This window comes from Rhinatrema bivittatum, chromosome 1 (assembly GCF_901001135.1).
Source record: "Rhinatrema bivittatum chromosome 1, aRhiBiv1.1, whole genome shotgun sequence".
NCBI classification, from domain to species: domain Eukaryota; kingdom Metazoa; phylum Chordata; class Amphibia; order Gymnophiona; family Rhinatrematidae; genus Rhinatrema; species Rhinatrema bivittatum.
The window spans coordinates 199,084,434-199,098,059 of record NC_042615.1 but is presented as its reverse complement, the minus strand read 5'-3'; positions in this window follow the sequence as shown (position 1 = coordinate 199,098,059).

Sequence of the window (13,626 nt, the reverse complement as noted above, 5' to 3'; positions counted from 1 at the left end):
CTGCCCTTCAAGGTATTGCCTAACCTGGGTACCCGCTCCTCGGGGGCCCTCTGCTTTATTTCCGGTGCGTTTTGGGATCAGGTACTCACTCCTCGAGGGCCTGCTCTCCCTGCCTCAGTGCCTGTACCATCTACTTCAGCCTCGTGGAAACGCCAACTTACAGCTACCATCTAGTGAGTAATCTAACTCTCAGTCTGTCTCATATACAGCATTGCCTTGCCTTGGAAACCTACACCAGAATCTCCTTATACCAATGGGGTGAGACGGGTTCCCTCTGCCGAGGGTCCCGGGACTGCTACCTCTGGATCACCTCACTACTGCCACCTCTGGTGGTACACATCAAGCTGTACAATAAAAGAACTAATTCTGTGTTTGTGCATCCTGAGTCTAGCCCAGCACTGTGGCTCCCCATGGGGCTCCTCTCCGTGGGTGTGGTCATTTGCCACAGAACCCAATAATCTACCTAAACACCGCTAAACCATAACAGATTGCTAATTCCATGGATTCGGCTCAGCTCACCGCATTGCAGGCCATTCCAGGCCTGGCCCAGCGAATCTCTGAACAGCAGAATGTGCTGGAGAATCTGACTGCTGCATTCAACCAGCTGCACGCATAGATGAACTTACCCACCACCACAGGTAAAGAAGTTACACTGCCAGAAGTGACGGTCAAGACAATTGTACCTCTTTCTTCTCCAACACGCTTCTCAGGGGAAGTTTGGAAATGTAGAGATTTTATTAACCAGTGTTGCATGCACTTTTTCCTGCAACCTAGTCATTTTCCTACAGCTTATGCCAAGACCACCTACATCTTGTCTTTTCTGGATGGAAGAGCGTTGGCTTGGGCCTCTTCGCTGTGGGAGCGCGATGATCCTATCCTATATGATCTTGCCGGATTCCTTGAACTGTTCAGATCAGTTTTTGATGACCCTGCCCTGCATACCACTGCAGGATCTTCGTTAGTTCACCTGAAGCAAGGTTCTAAATTAGCTGACTTTGCTATAGAATTCAAGACACTGGCGTCTGAATTACATTGGGACCCAAAATGAACTCTCGTTTGAAAGACGAGCTGGCAGCTCGTGAGATGCCTGAGACCTTGGCTGAACTGGTGAAGTTGGCAACAAGGATTGATTGCCGACTTTGTTACAAGGTTCAAGAGACCAAGAATCCCAGAAGACCCTTTCAGGGTGAAGTTCGAGTGAAATCCACACCCAGGCCTGTTCCCTTGGGTCCAGTTGCTGGCGAGGAAGAACCAATACAATTAGGCCACAGTCACCTGATGTCAAAAGAGAGAAGAACATGGAAGAAGTTGGGACTTTGCATGTATTGTGGACAAGCTGGCCATGCTGTTCAAACATTCTCTATATATTTGGGAAATTGGAAGACCTAAGTCCTACGGGAGGACTCTTCTTAGGTCTTACTGCACCCTCTCCTCCACTCTCTCTTCCTGTCCTTGATCTGCGGACCCTTAGAATATCAGACTCTTGCCCTAGTGGACTCAGGGACAGGAGGTAATTTCATTTTACAATGATAAGTAGAGCACTTGTGGATTCCCACTACCACCATGACGTCTCCACTACTCCTATCTTCAATTCATGGAGAGCCTTTACTGGATGAAGTAACCCAACTCACTGAACCAGTATGTTTATGGACTGTTGCTCTCCATTCTGATACTATTTATTTCTTTGTTTTAGAGAAGGCCATGCACCCTATGGTACTGGGGCTATCGTGGCTGCAGCAGCATATGCCTCAATTCAATTGGGCCACTCTGGAGCTTTCATGTTGGGGTCCAGATTGCCATGGTAAATCTCTGATGTAGGTCGCTCCTGTACCCTGCATGCCAACTACCCCATTGATGCCTGGGTTGTCGCCTCAATATGCATCTTTTCAAGATGTATTATCCAATTCTGAGACTGCAACTTCATCATGGATAAATATTACAAAAAAGGTAGCAGACTCCATTAACCACATCATCACTAAGTCTATACAACAATCCAAACACAATAACCAATGGTATACTGAACACATAAGGATTGCCAAACGCCTACTCAGAAAAAAAGAAAGGGAATGGAGATAAAACAAAAACACTACCACACTAAATAATTATCGGAACAGCTTAACTGAATACAAAAACATCATCAACAATGCAAAAAAGGAATTCTTCTCCAACAAAATCTTCAAATTTCATCATAACCCCAGAATGTTGTTCACAATAGCTCAGAAACTTACCAAAACCACCCAAGACTTAACATCTACCAAACATGGAAGTGACGACTTCGCTGATTTCTTCATCACCAAAATATTTCACTTAATCCAATCCAACATAACCGACAACAACCAAAACACCAAACTTAACACCAAATTAACATCATCATGGTCTAACTTCGATACCACATCCACACCTGAAATTCAATCTATTATAAATAAAATGAACCCCGCCAGCCATCCAATAGATAGCATCCCAATAACAACTCTTAAATCAATAGAACCCACCATATCAAAAACCATCACCAAAATTGTTAACCTATCTCTAACTGAAGGTAATTACTCCATATGCCTCAAATCGGCTGTCATAAAACCAATCCTAAAAAAAACAACCTTGATCCTGAAATACTCTCCAACTACCGCCCCATATCAAACCTCTCATTCATTGCCAAAACCATTGAAAAAGTCGTACATACTCAACTTGATGACTATCTTGAATCAAACAAAATCCTTCCCCCATCCCAATATGGATTTAGAAAAAACCTAAACACAGAATCTCTCCTTATCTCCCTAAATGATATTATTATAAGAGGCTTTTACAGATGGGAAAAATACCTCCTCATACTCCTTGACCTCTCAGCCGCCTTCGACACAGTAAACCACAAGATACTGTTGGAACAACTAGCACAAATTGGTTTAACTGGGACCACCTTACAATGGTTTTCTTCCTATCTATCTGACCATACATACCAAGTATTAATAAAAAACAAGCCATCTAAAATGATGAACCTTAACACTGGAGTCCCTCAAGGGTCTGCTTTATCTGCCACCCTTTTCAACATATACCTTCTCCCCATCTGCCAACTACTTGAAGAACACTGATGACATTCAGCTTCTAATTCCCATACAAAACTCTATCGAAGACACCTACAGGATAACCTCAGATCTAATGGTTTCAATCAAACATCCCCTAAATTCCTTGAAACTAATAATCAATTTTGACAAAACTGAAATTATTCTCATGGACAAAAAACAGAATCCAGCACCACCACCACTGACAATTCCAGACAAACATATTCTTTCTATAATCCCTACCGTCTCATTTCAAAAAATCACTCAAAACACATTTGTTCCAACTTGCATTTCAAACATCCACTCAAGAACAAGTTTAATGCTCATTCATTTCATTTCCACATTCATCAGATTCATCTCATTCCTTCCCCCTTTTTACCATTCCCCCACTCCCCTCTTACTAGCTACATTTCCATTTTCTCATACCCCCCCTTCCCCCCCCTCCTTCCCTTCCTCCCCCCGATAGGAAGTCCATGGCAACATATTCTTATTATTTTGTTTTTGAGTAATTAATTTGATTTATTTTTTTTAAAGCTAAATTTTTAGCTATTGACTAATTTTTGTATATTTTAACTTATTTTTAATTTGACTTTCTTTGAAAAACTTTATTTTACTATGTAAACCGTTTTGACAAAAACTCATTTTATAAAACGGTATATAAATATTTTAAATAAATAAATAAATAAATACCACCCACACCAGGAACCTTGGAGTCATCATTGATAAAGATCTCTCTTTTAAGAACCACATATCAAATAAAACCAAAGAAGGATACGACAGACTCTTAACCCTAAGACATCTGAAACCATTTCTCAACCCTGACGATTTCAGAACAGTCCTACAACTACTCATTTTCTCCACATTCAACTATTGCAACTCCTTACTAATTAGAATACCCTTTTCAACCCTCAAACCTCTACAAATACTGCAGAACTCAGCTTCCAGAGTCCTAACAGGAACAAAAAGAAATGACCACATAACGCCCATATTAACCTCGCTTCACTGGTGTTACGCTTGGGCTCCGGTCAGGAGTCGTGAACACCACCCAGCAGGGTGGCTCCAGGTGGAGAGAGACAGGAAGCTAGAAACAGTGTCTGGTTCCAGGCTGGGTCAAGGCAGGCAGCAAGTAGCAGTGTCTGGGTCCAGGCTGGGTCAGGGCAGGCGGAAAGTAGCAGTGTCTGGGTCTAGGCTGGGTCAGGGCAGGTGGTCAGAAGGCCCGTAGGCCACACACACACAGAAGGCCCGTAGGCCACACACAGTAAGCAAGGCAAGGCAGATAAGGCCCGTAGGCCACACACACACAGAAGGCCCGTAGGCCACACACCGTAAGCAGGGCAAGGCAGGTCAGAAGGCCCGTAGGCCACACACACACAGAAGGCCCGTAAGCCACACACCGTAAGCAAGGCAAGGCAGAGAAGGCCCGTAGGCCACACACACACAGAAGGCCCGTAGGCCACACACCGTAAGCAGGGCAAGGCAGGTCAGAAGGCCCGTAGGCCACACACACACAGAAGGCCCATAGGCCACACACCATAAGCAGGGCAAGGCAGGTCAGAAGGCCCGTAGGCCACACACACACAGAAGGCCCGTAGGCCACACACAGTAAGCAGGGCAAGGCAGGTCAGAAGGCCCGTAGGCCACACACACACAGAAGGCCCGTAGGCCACACACCGTAAGCAGGGCAAGGCAGGTCAGAAGGCCCGTAGGCCACACACACACAGAAGGCCCGTAGGCCACACACCGTAAGCAGGGCAAGGCAGGTCAGAAGGCCCGTAGGCCACACACACACACAGAAGGCCCGTAGGCCACACAAGGCAAGGCAAGACAAGGCAAGGAATAAGGCCCGAAGGCCGCGCAAGGCAAGGCAAGGCAAGGAATAAGGCCCGAAGGCCGCGCAAGGCAAGGGAAGGTCCAGGGACCAAATGCACAGCAAGCAAGGAAGGCTAGAGCAGGGAGCCCAGGCGAGCTCGATGCCGAAGCACTGAGGGAACTGTCAGGCAGGGTTATAAGGGACAGCCCAGAACATAGAGAGGAGAAGGGAGATGGACTGGGCCTGTCAGGAGATCCAGCTCTAGAGGGACCCCTGGTGGTGAGGCGGTTGCACAGCAGCCATAGCCGTAACAACTGGCTTCCTATTACTGCACGCATTGCCCACAAATCAATGACCATCATTCACAAAATTTAAACCATGATAATCAAGGTCTAAACACGCTTAACATAACTCCATGAAACCCCTCAAGAAACCTATGCTCAAATAACTCAAGTTACTTAAACATCCCCACCATCAAAGATGCTGATCTGGCAACAACAAGAGAAAGAGCCTTCTCCATCGCCTCCCCCAAACTCTGGAACACACTACCTGAAGACCTGACAACCCAACACAACATAAAAAGATTCAAAAAATACCTAAAAACTTTTTTCGTCCGCAAATTTTTCACTGACCCTCTGTCTTCTGGCCATACCAACCATCAAATGAACTCTCAACTATAATCTCCAACCAATCTTGCTAACCCTCCTCATCCAATTTAAGAATAATTATTGGACCTGACTTGTTTTATTTCTATATATGCTCATTCTGCTATAATGTTTCATTACTGTTAAGAAAAAATGTTCACTTTGTAAACCGTTATGATGGCTCTACCGAATAACGGTATATAAAACTCATCAAATAAATAAATAAATAAATCCAAAGAATCTGAAGACATACTACCACCACACAGATCCTATCATTGCACCATCAATTTGAAGCCTAACACTGAACCACCCAAAGAAAGGGTCTACCCTCTCCATGGTAGAAAATAAAGCCATGTCTGAATATAAACAGGAGAACCTTCAAAAAGGCTTCATAAGACCCTCCAAGTTTCCTGCTGGCACAGGCTTCTTCTTTGTGGGGAAGAAGGACGGAACATTGTGTCCATGTATAGACTACAGAGGTCTAAATGAAATCACTGTGAAAGACCGCTACCCCTTACCACTCATCTCAGAGCTATTTGATAGACTACAGGGAGTCAAAATATTCTCCAAGCTTGATCTCAAGGGAGCCTACAACTTAAGAACATAAGAACATAAGAAATTGCCATGCTGGGTCAGACCAAGGGTCCATCAAGCCAAGCATCTTGTTTCCAACAGAGGCCAAACCAGGCTACAAGAACCTGGCAATTACCCAAACACTAAGAAGATCCCATGCTACTGATGCAATTAATAGCAGTGGCTATTCCCTAAGTAAACTTGATTAGTAGCCATTAATGGACTTCTCCTCCAAGAACTTATCCAAACCTTTTTTGAACTCAGCTACACTAACTGCACTAACCACATCCTCTGGCAACAAATTCCAGAGCTTTATTGTGCGTTGAGTGAAAAAGAATTTTCTCCGATTAGTCTTAAATATGCTACTTGCTAACTTCATGGAATGCCCCCTAGTCCTTCTATTATTCGAAAGTGTAAATAACCGAGTCACATTTACTCGTTCAAGACCTCTCATGATCTTAAAGACCTCTATCATATCCCCCCCCTCAGCCGTCTCTTCTCCAAGCTGAACAGCCCTAACCTCTTCAGCCTTTCCTCATAGGGGAGCTGTTCCATCCCCTTTATCATTTTGGTTGCCCTTCTCTGTACCTTCTCCATCGCAACTATATCATTTTTGAGATGCAGCGACCAGAATTGTACACAGTATTCAAGGTGTATCCGCTCTGGCGATGAATAGAAGACCGCCTTCAATATCCGGGATGGTCATTTTGAATATCTAGTGATGCCCTTTGGCCTGTGCAACGCCCCGGCTGTCTTCCAAAACATGATGAACGACATTCTGCGGGACCTTCTCTACAAATGTGTCATTGTATACTTAGATGACATCTTGATATTTTCCCAAGACATGACCACTCATCTGGAGGATGTCAAAAGAGTGCTGCAAAGACTCTGCGAGAATCGTCTATACACCAAGTTGTCTAAGTGCGAGTTTCACAAGGAATCAGTGCCTTTCTTAGGGTACATTGTTTCCAACCAAGGTTTCCAGATGGACCCACAGAAGCTGGAGGGCATTAAGAAATGGAAACAACCCACAGGTCTAAAGGCTCTCAGATGATTTCTGGGTTTCACCAACTACTACAGAATATTCATCAAGAACTACTCCTCACTAACTGTTCCGCTTACAGCTATAATGAAGAAAGGTGCCAACGTTGCCAATTGGTCTACGGAGGCAATAACAGCATTCCAGAAACTAAAAGTTGCCTTTTTGAGCAAGCCGTGCCTCTGACATCCGGATCTGACTAGGTCCTTCATCGTTGAGGTTGATGCCTCAGAAGTCGGCGTAGGGGCCATGTTAAGTCAGGCCAGTGATTCCAAGGCCTTACACCCATGCTCTTTTTTCTCCCATCGCTTCTCACCAGCAGAGAAGAACTATGGAATAGGAGATAAAGAGCTCCTGGCAATAAAGATGGCATTCGAGGAGTGGCGCCCTTGGCTCAAAGGTGCACAACATCAGATCACAGTCTTTACAGACAATAAAAATCTAGAGTACCTCCTCCACGCACAGCGCCTAAACCATAGGCAAGTGAGATGGTCCCTGTTCTTCAACAGATTTGACTTTGTGCTGAAATACCGCCCTGGAGATAAGAATGTCAGAGCAGATGCCCTATCCCACTCATTCCTCTCTGAGGACATTCCAGATGAACCTCAGCATATCATCGACCCGAAAAGAGTTATCTTGTCAGCTACTCACCCAGTACCTGCGGGTAAAACCATTGTACCCAAGAACCTAAGAAAAAAGCTGTTAGCATGGGCTCACGACTCCAAACTGGCTGGACACCCTGGTCAACGCAGAACTCTCGCTAAACTGCAGAAGTATTACTGGTGGCCCACCATGAAGGAAGATATGTTCCCCTATGTTGCTTCATGCTCAAATTGTGCCAGACAGAAACTGCCACCCGGTCATCCTTGGGGCCTACTCCTACCCTTGCCAGTACCTGACGAGACATGGACACACATTGCTACAGACTTTGTGGTAGGCTTACCACTCTCAGGAGGAAAAACACAATCTGGGTAATAGTAGATCGTTTCTCAAATATGGCTCACTTCGTGGCTCTCCCTCGCTTACCCACAGCCATGGAACTTGCAAAGCTCTTCATCACGCACATCTTTCGCCTACACGGCATGCCAAAGCACATCGTCTCTGATCGAGGAGCCCAATTCACAGCTAAGTTCTGGAAGGCATTGTGCTAGAAGTTTGATCTCTCTCGACTTCAACTCAGCATACCATCCACAGTCTAACGGGCAAATGAGAGAATGAATAGGACACTCAAGCAGTTCATTCGTGCCTATGTGGGCACTCGTCAAAATGATTGGGCTGAACTGTTGCCCTGGGCTGAATTCGCCATTAACTCTCATCCGGCAACATCAACCGGATCAACACCATTTGAAGTGGTCTACGGACGACTACCATTACCACCACTACCACTTCCACTGTCAGTGTTGTCCCCGGCAGCTCAATCTACTGCCAAATATATTCAACAACTATGGACTAAGACCAAAGAGATGCTTCATAAAGCAGGACAATGAGCAAAGAAAGGCTATGATGCTCATCACTGCAAGGCTCCAGATTTCCGCCTGGTAAAGTCTGGCTATCCATAAAGCTTTTAAGACTCAAGCTACCTTCAGCTCATTTTGTTCCACGCTTCGTTGGACCCTTTCCCATTCTCCGACAACTAGGGAATCTTGCATACAGTCTGAAGCTTCCACCAGAATTGAAGATTCATAATGCGTTCCATGTCTCACTATTGAAGCCACTAGCCCTTAGTGAGTTCTCAACCAAGACACCTGAACCTACACCCATTGATGCAGAAAAAGACATTGAATACAAGGTAGATGCTATCCTTTACATAAGAAAGAGAGGCAGAGTATGGGAATACCTCTTGTCATGGGAGGGTTATGGATCTGAAGAAAACTCTTGGGAACCTTTGGCAAATATCACGGATAAAGAAATGCTTCAAGAATTCCAGAGAATGCATCCTCAGAAACCAAGACCAGGTAGAAGGTCTGGAGGAGGCCCTTTGAAGGGGAGTACTGTTGCATCTGTCAGTCTCAGATGGCTTCGACCCTTGTGCCTCACCTTTTTCTCAGCTCTCCCCGCTAGCCTTGGGAAGATGGCTACCAGCGCATCTGCAAGCCACACTCTCTGGCATCCCCAGAACGGCTATGGTGTTGCCTCCCGCCATGTTTCTCCCGAAGGCCTCCTAGGGTGCGCATGCGCGCGCTACCCACATCTTTATTCCAGCTATTCCGGGTATTTAGCCTGTACTTGTTTGCTAGCTCATTGAGTTAGCAAGGATTGGTCTCGGCCGGTCTAAGCTACTCTGCCGCTTCCCGTCTCACCACATTGGTATAGGGGATTCCGGTGTAGGTTTCCCAGCAAGACAATGCTGTAGATGAGACAGACTGAGAGTTAGATTACTCACTAGATGGTAGCTGTAGATTGGCGATTCCACCAGGCTGAAGTAGATGGTACAGGCACCGAGGCAGGGAGAGCAGGCCCTCGAGGAGCGAGCACCTGATCCCAGTAAGGTACCTGAAATAAAGCAGACGGCCCCCGAGGAGCAGGTACCCAGGTTAGACAATTCCCCGAAGGAGTATTGACATCACAGCTATTGAGCCAGTCAAAAAAAGTGAAGGTATTGTCTAACCTGGGTACCCGCTCCTCGGGGGCCCTCTGCTTTATTTCAGGTGCCTTACTGGGATCAGGTGCTCGCTCCTCGAGGGCCTGTTCTCCTTGCCTCGGTGCCTGTACCATCTACTTCAACCTGGTGGAATGGCCAATCTACAGCTACCATCTAGTGAGTAATCTAACTCTCAGTCTGTCTCATCTACAGCATTGCCTTGCCTGGAAACCTACACCAGAATCCCCTATACCAACGTCGTGAGACGGGTTCCCTCTGCTGAGGGTCCTGGGACTGCTACCTCTGGATCACCTCACTACTGCCACCTCTGCTGGTACACATCAAACTGTACAATAAAAGAGCTAATTCTGTGTTTGTGCATCCTGAGTCTAGCCCAGTACTGTGGCTCCCCACGGGGCTCCTCCCTGAGGGCGTGGTCATCTGCCACAATACCCAAGAATCCACCCAAAAACTGCTAAACCATAACAAAAGGCACGTTTGATTACACGCTGCAGGTAGCCATGGGTTCCAAACCAAGATATAATTATTATGGACTAAGAAACAAATTCCTCCCTTGATGTGCATAAATGGTGTAATCTAAAGATTTGGGCAACGGGGATATTATTGCATAAGATACGAGGGTGGTGGCTACTGTAGCTGAGTAAAGTATTCCAATCTGTTTCTTTGCGAAAGATAGTGGTAGTTAAAGCTTGATTATTATATGAAATCAGGGTATCCAAAAAAGAGGTCTGTGTGAAGTTAATATAAAAATTGAGCTGGAGATTGACATCACAACTATTGAGCCAGTCAAAAAAAATGAAAAATTGGATGTCAGTGCCAGTCCATATCAAAAAATATCATTTATGTTTCTCAGCCATACAGTGATAAAGTGAAAAAATGTGGAAGGGTAAACAAATGTCCTCAATACTGCAAACAAAAAGGGCCAGCAGAGCCTATCAAAGGCCTTCTTTGTTTCCAGCTTAATCACTAATTCCAAAATGTTGTCATACTTTACCAGAGACAAATTATTAAACAGCCTATCTGATTTTGCATTACTAAACACTCCATAAAAGCCTCCAGCCATTTCTGCATCACTTTGGCCAATATCTTTATATCAGCATTTAGCAGAGAAATTGGGTAACAGATTCATATGTCTAGACCATCCCTCCTCTTCTTATCTATTAGTATTATGGTAGCATGTCTCATATTACTTCTGATCTCAGGAAATCTCTGCATGCATTCAAATTTTCAAAGCAGCAAAGAGGTTAGTCCTGATGAGAACATTTTGCAGAAGTAGAGGTGAAATCTGACAGGGCCAGGGTTCTTATCATTAGGGAGCCCAAACATTGCCTTTTGTATCACCTCCAAAGTCATGGGAGTGGCTAGTTTAGCAGTTTCAGTTTGCCTATCCATAAGCTTAAGGAGCTGTATTCCCTGCAGATAATTATTTATTTTGCCAAGGCCGCACTCTCACAATTTGAATAAAGCTCCTCAAAGAACTCATTGAAAGTTTTAATAATATCCACTAAATGGTGTGTGACCTTACCATAAATCATTCAAAATAACAATCTCTTCCTCAAAGTCCTCACTAGCAATGCACTCATCTTTTTCCTGTGTTCATGCATCCTCTGCAAGAGTAATGGACAGATCTCTCAATATAAGGTAAGTGGAGCTTTTGAAGCTCCTCTGTACATCTTAATAACATTCTATAAACTCAGAGAACAACTGGCCATTAGATTTACTCTCTGATTAATTAGTCTCTCTATAAAGATTTTTCTTTTTTTCAATCTAATCTTCTTGAGATGACTAGCAATGCTAATGATTCTCCCTCTTAACATGACCTTCAGTGTTTCCCATAGCAGAATTGCATTATGCACCCGCATGTACCTCCTGCAATTCCTTAATAGCATGATAGCAAAACTTATCATTACCTAATAGGGAGATATTCAGTCTCCATGTCTTATACAGCACTTGGCAACACTCTCAAAAGCAGCAAGACCAGCTAATGATCAAAGACTTGTCCTATTAAAATTAAGAAGCTCAACTGCACAAAGAAAGAAATCTATGTCACTATAAGTGTTATGGCGTTGTGAAAAACAGGTGTAGTCCCTGTCCAAGGTCTATTTCACCCTCCAAATATCTACCAATCCCAGCAATTAAAAATGTTAAACCCGCTATCTGCGCTTTTTTAGCTGATTCACACATGATGACTTATCCAGACTGGGATCTAGACATGTGTTCACATCCCCTTCTAGAATATAAGGAAGAGAGGAGATTCCCTTTAGTATACATACCAGATGCTTATAGTAATCCCATTGGCCCTCATTCGGATCATACATGTTGGCCATTTACTATAAATTGAGCATTCCAATGCTATATATCAAGCCTCTGGAGAAGTCAAAAAATTGTATATGGTCATTGCAGGAAACTATCCTACTTTTGGTATTATAAGATGATTATACCTGGCCCAGCCAGTCATGTTTTAATTTGCTATGTTCTAAAGAAATACCACCAAAGCTCCCCTACTTTTAAGGAAGTTTTGTATCCATTTCCTTTACACAGGAGTTCCTATGCCCCTTACATTGAGAAAAATGAAATTAGCGTTGACATCAGCCATTCCAAAAGTCATGATTTATCTGTGTTCTATTTAGAACCATATGAAGATGCCTCCAAAAAGAACTAAAGCCACTATATGCAGTTAGAGTCAACCATCTGCTCCCCCCCCAAAAAAAAGCCACCCAGAGGCAAAAGTAAATAACTGACCCAACACCTGCAGCCAGGCCTGAATTTGTCGATAGGCACATTAGGCCTGTGCCTAGGGCAGCAAAAATCTGGGGGCAGCAGGTTGGCTGATGATTTGCTGCCTTTCTGCTGTGCTGAATTTCACTCAGCAGAGAATAGCACTTTGTTTCCTAATCTCACCCAGGGTGCAGGGAACAGGAAAGTAGAGGGAGTGAGCCTGCAACAATCAGAGCAAAGCGGAATCATTTTGGGAGATTGGGAGCATCTGAGTACAGATCATCGAATGCGTGGGAAGAGAGACTAGGAGATGAGACAGGAATTGGCTGGGGAGTGGGTTTTAGGATCTGGGGAGAAGGAGAGGTGGAAAGGAAAGAAGAGAGGTTCCAGAATCTGGGAGACAGAATCCAAGATGAAGGGAGGGAGGAGTTGAATTGCAGTGGGTGGGGAGAAGAGGGGAGTGTGCCTACCATACTCAGGTCCTGCTGCTCCTTGCATCCCCTCTCTAAAATCCCATGCAATATGACATACACTTATACACTTTACATCAATCCCTTTCTCTCACATACACACAAACACTGCCCCCTATCCTTAAAGGGGGCCTCCCTCTTCTCCTCACCTTCCACTGCAATTCAAATCTTCCCTTCCATGATCTTGGATCCTATCCCCCAGATCCTGGAACCTCTCTTCTTTCCATCCTACTTTTCCCTTCTCCCCAGATCCTAGAACCCAATCCCCAACCTTTCCGACTCCCTCCTCCTCTTCTGCATCCCAGATTCCTAATCTTCCCCCTTTATTTATTTTATTTATTTATTTATTTAGCATTTTTTTATATACCGAGGTATAGCAGAGTTGCCTTCACTCCGGTTTACATTTATAACAACCTGTTACATTAAAAATTAAAAATTTAATTTTAACAATAAACTGAGAACTGGCATATAATGTAGTATAAACAACAACAAGATATACAAAAGGATAGGAACATTGAAATATCTGAGTTCAAATCATAAAATGGAGACATCTGTAGCTTAAGAACATAAGAACATAAGAAAATGCCATACTGGGTCAGACCAAGGGTCCATCAAGCCCAGCATCCTGTTTCCAACAGTGGCCAATCCAGGCCATAAGAACCTGGCAAGTACCCAAACACTAAGTCTATTCCATGTTACCATTGCTAATGGCAG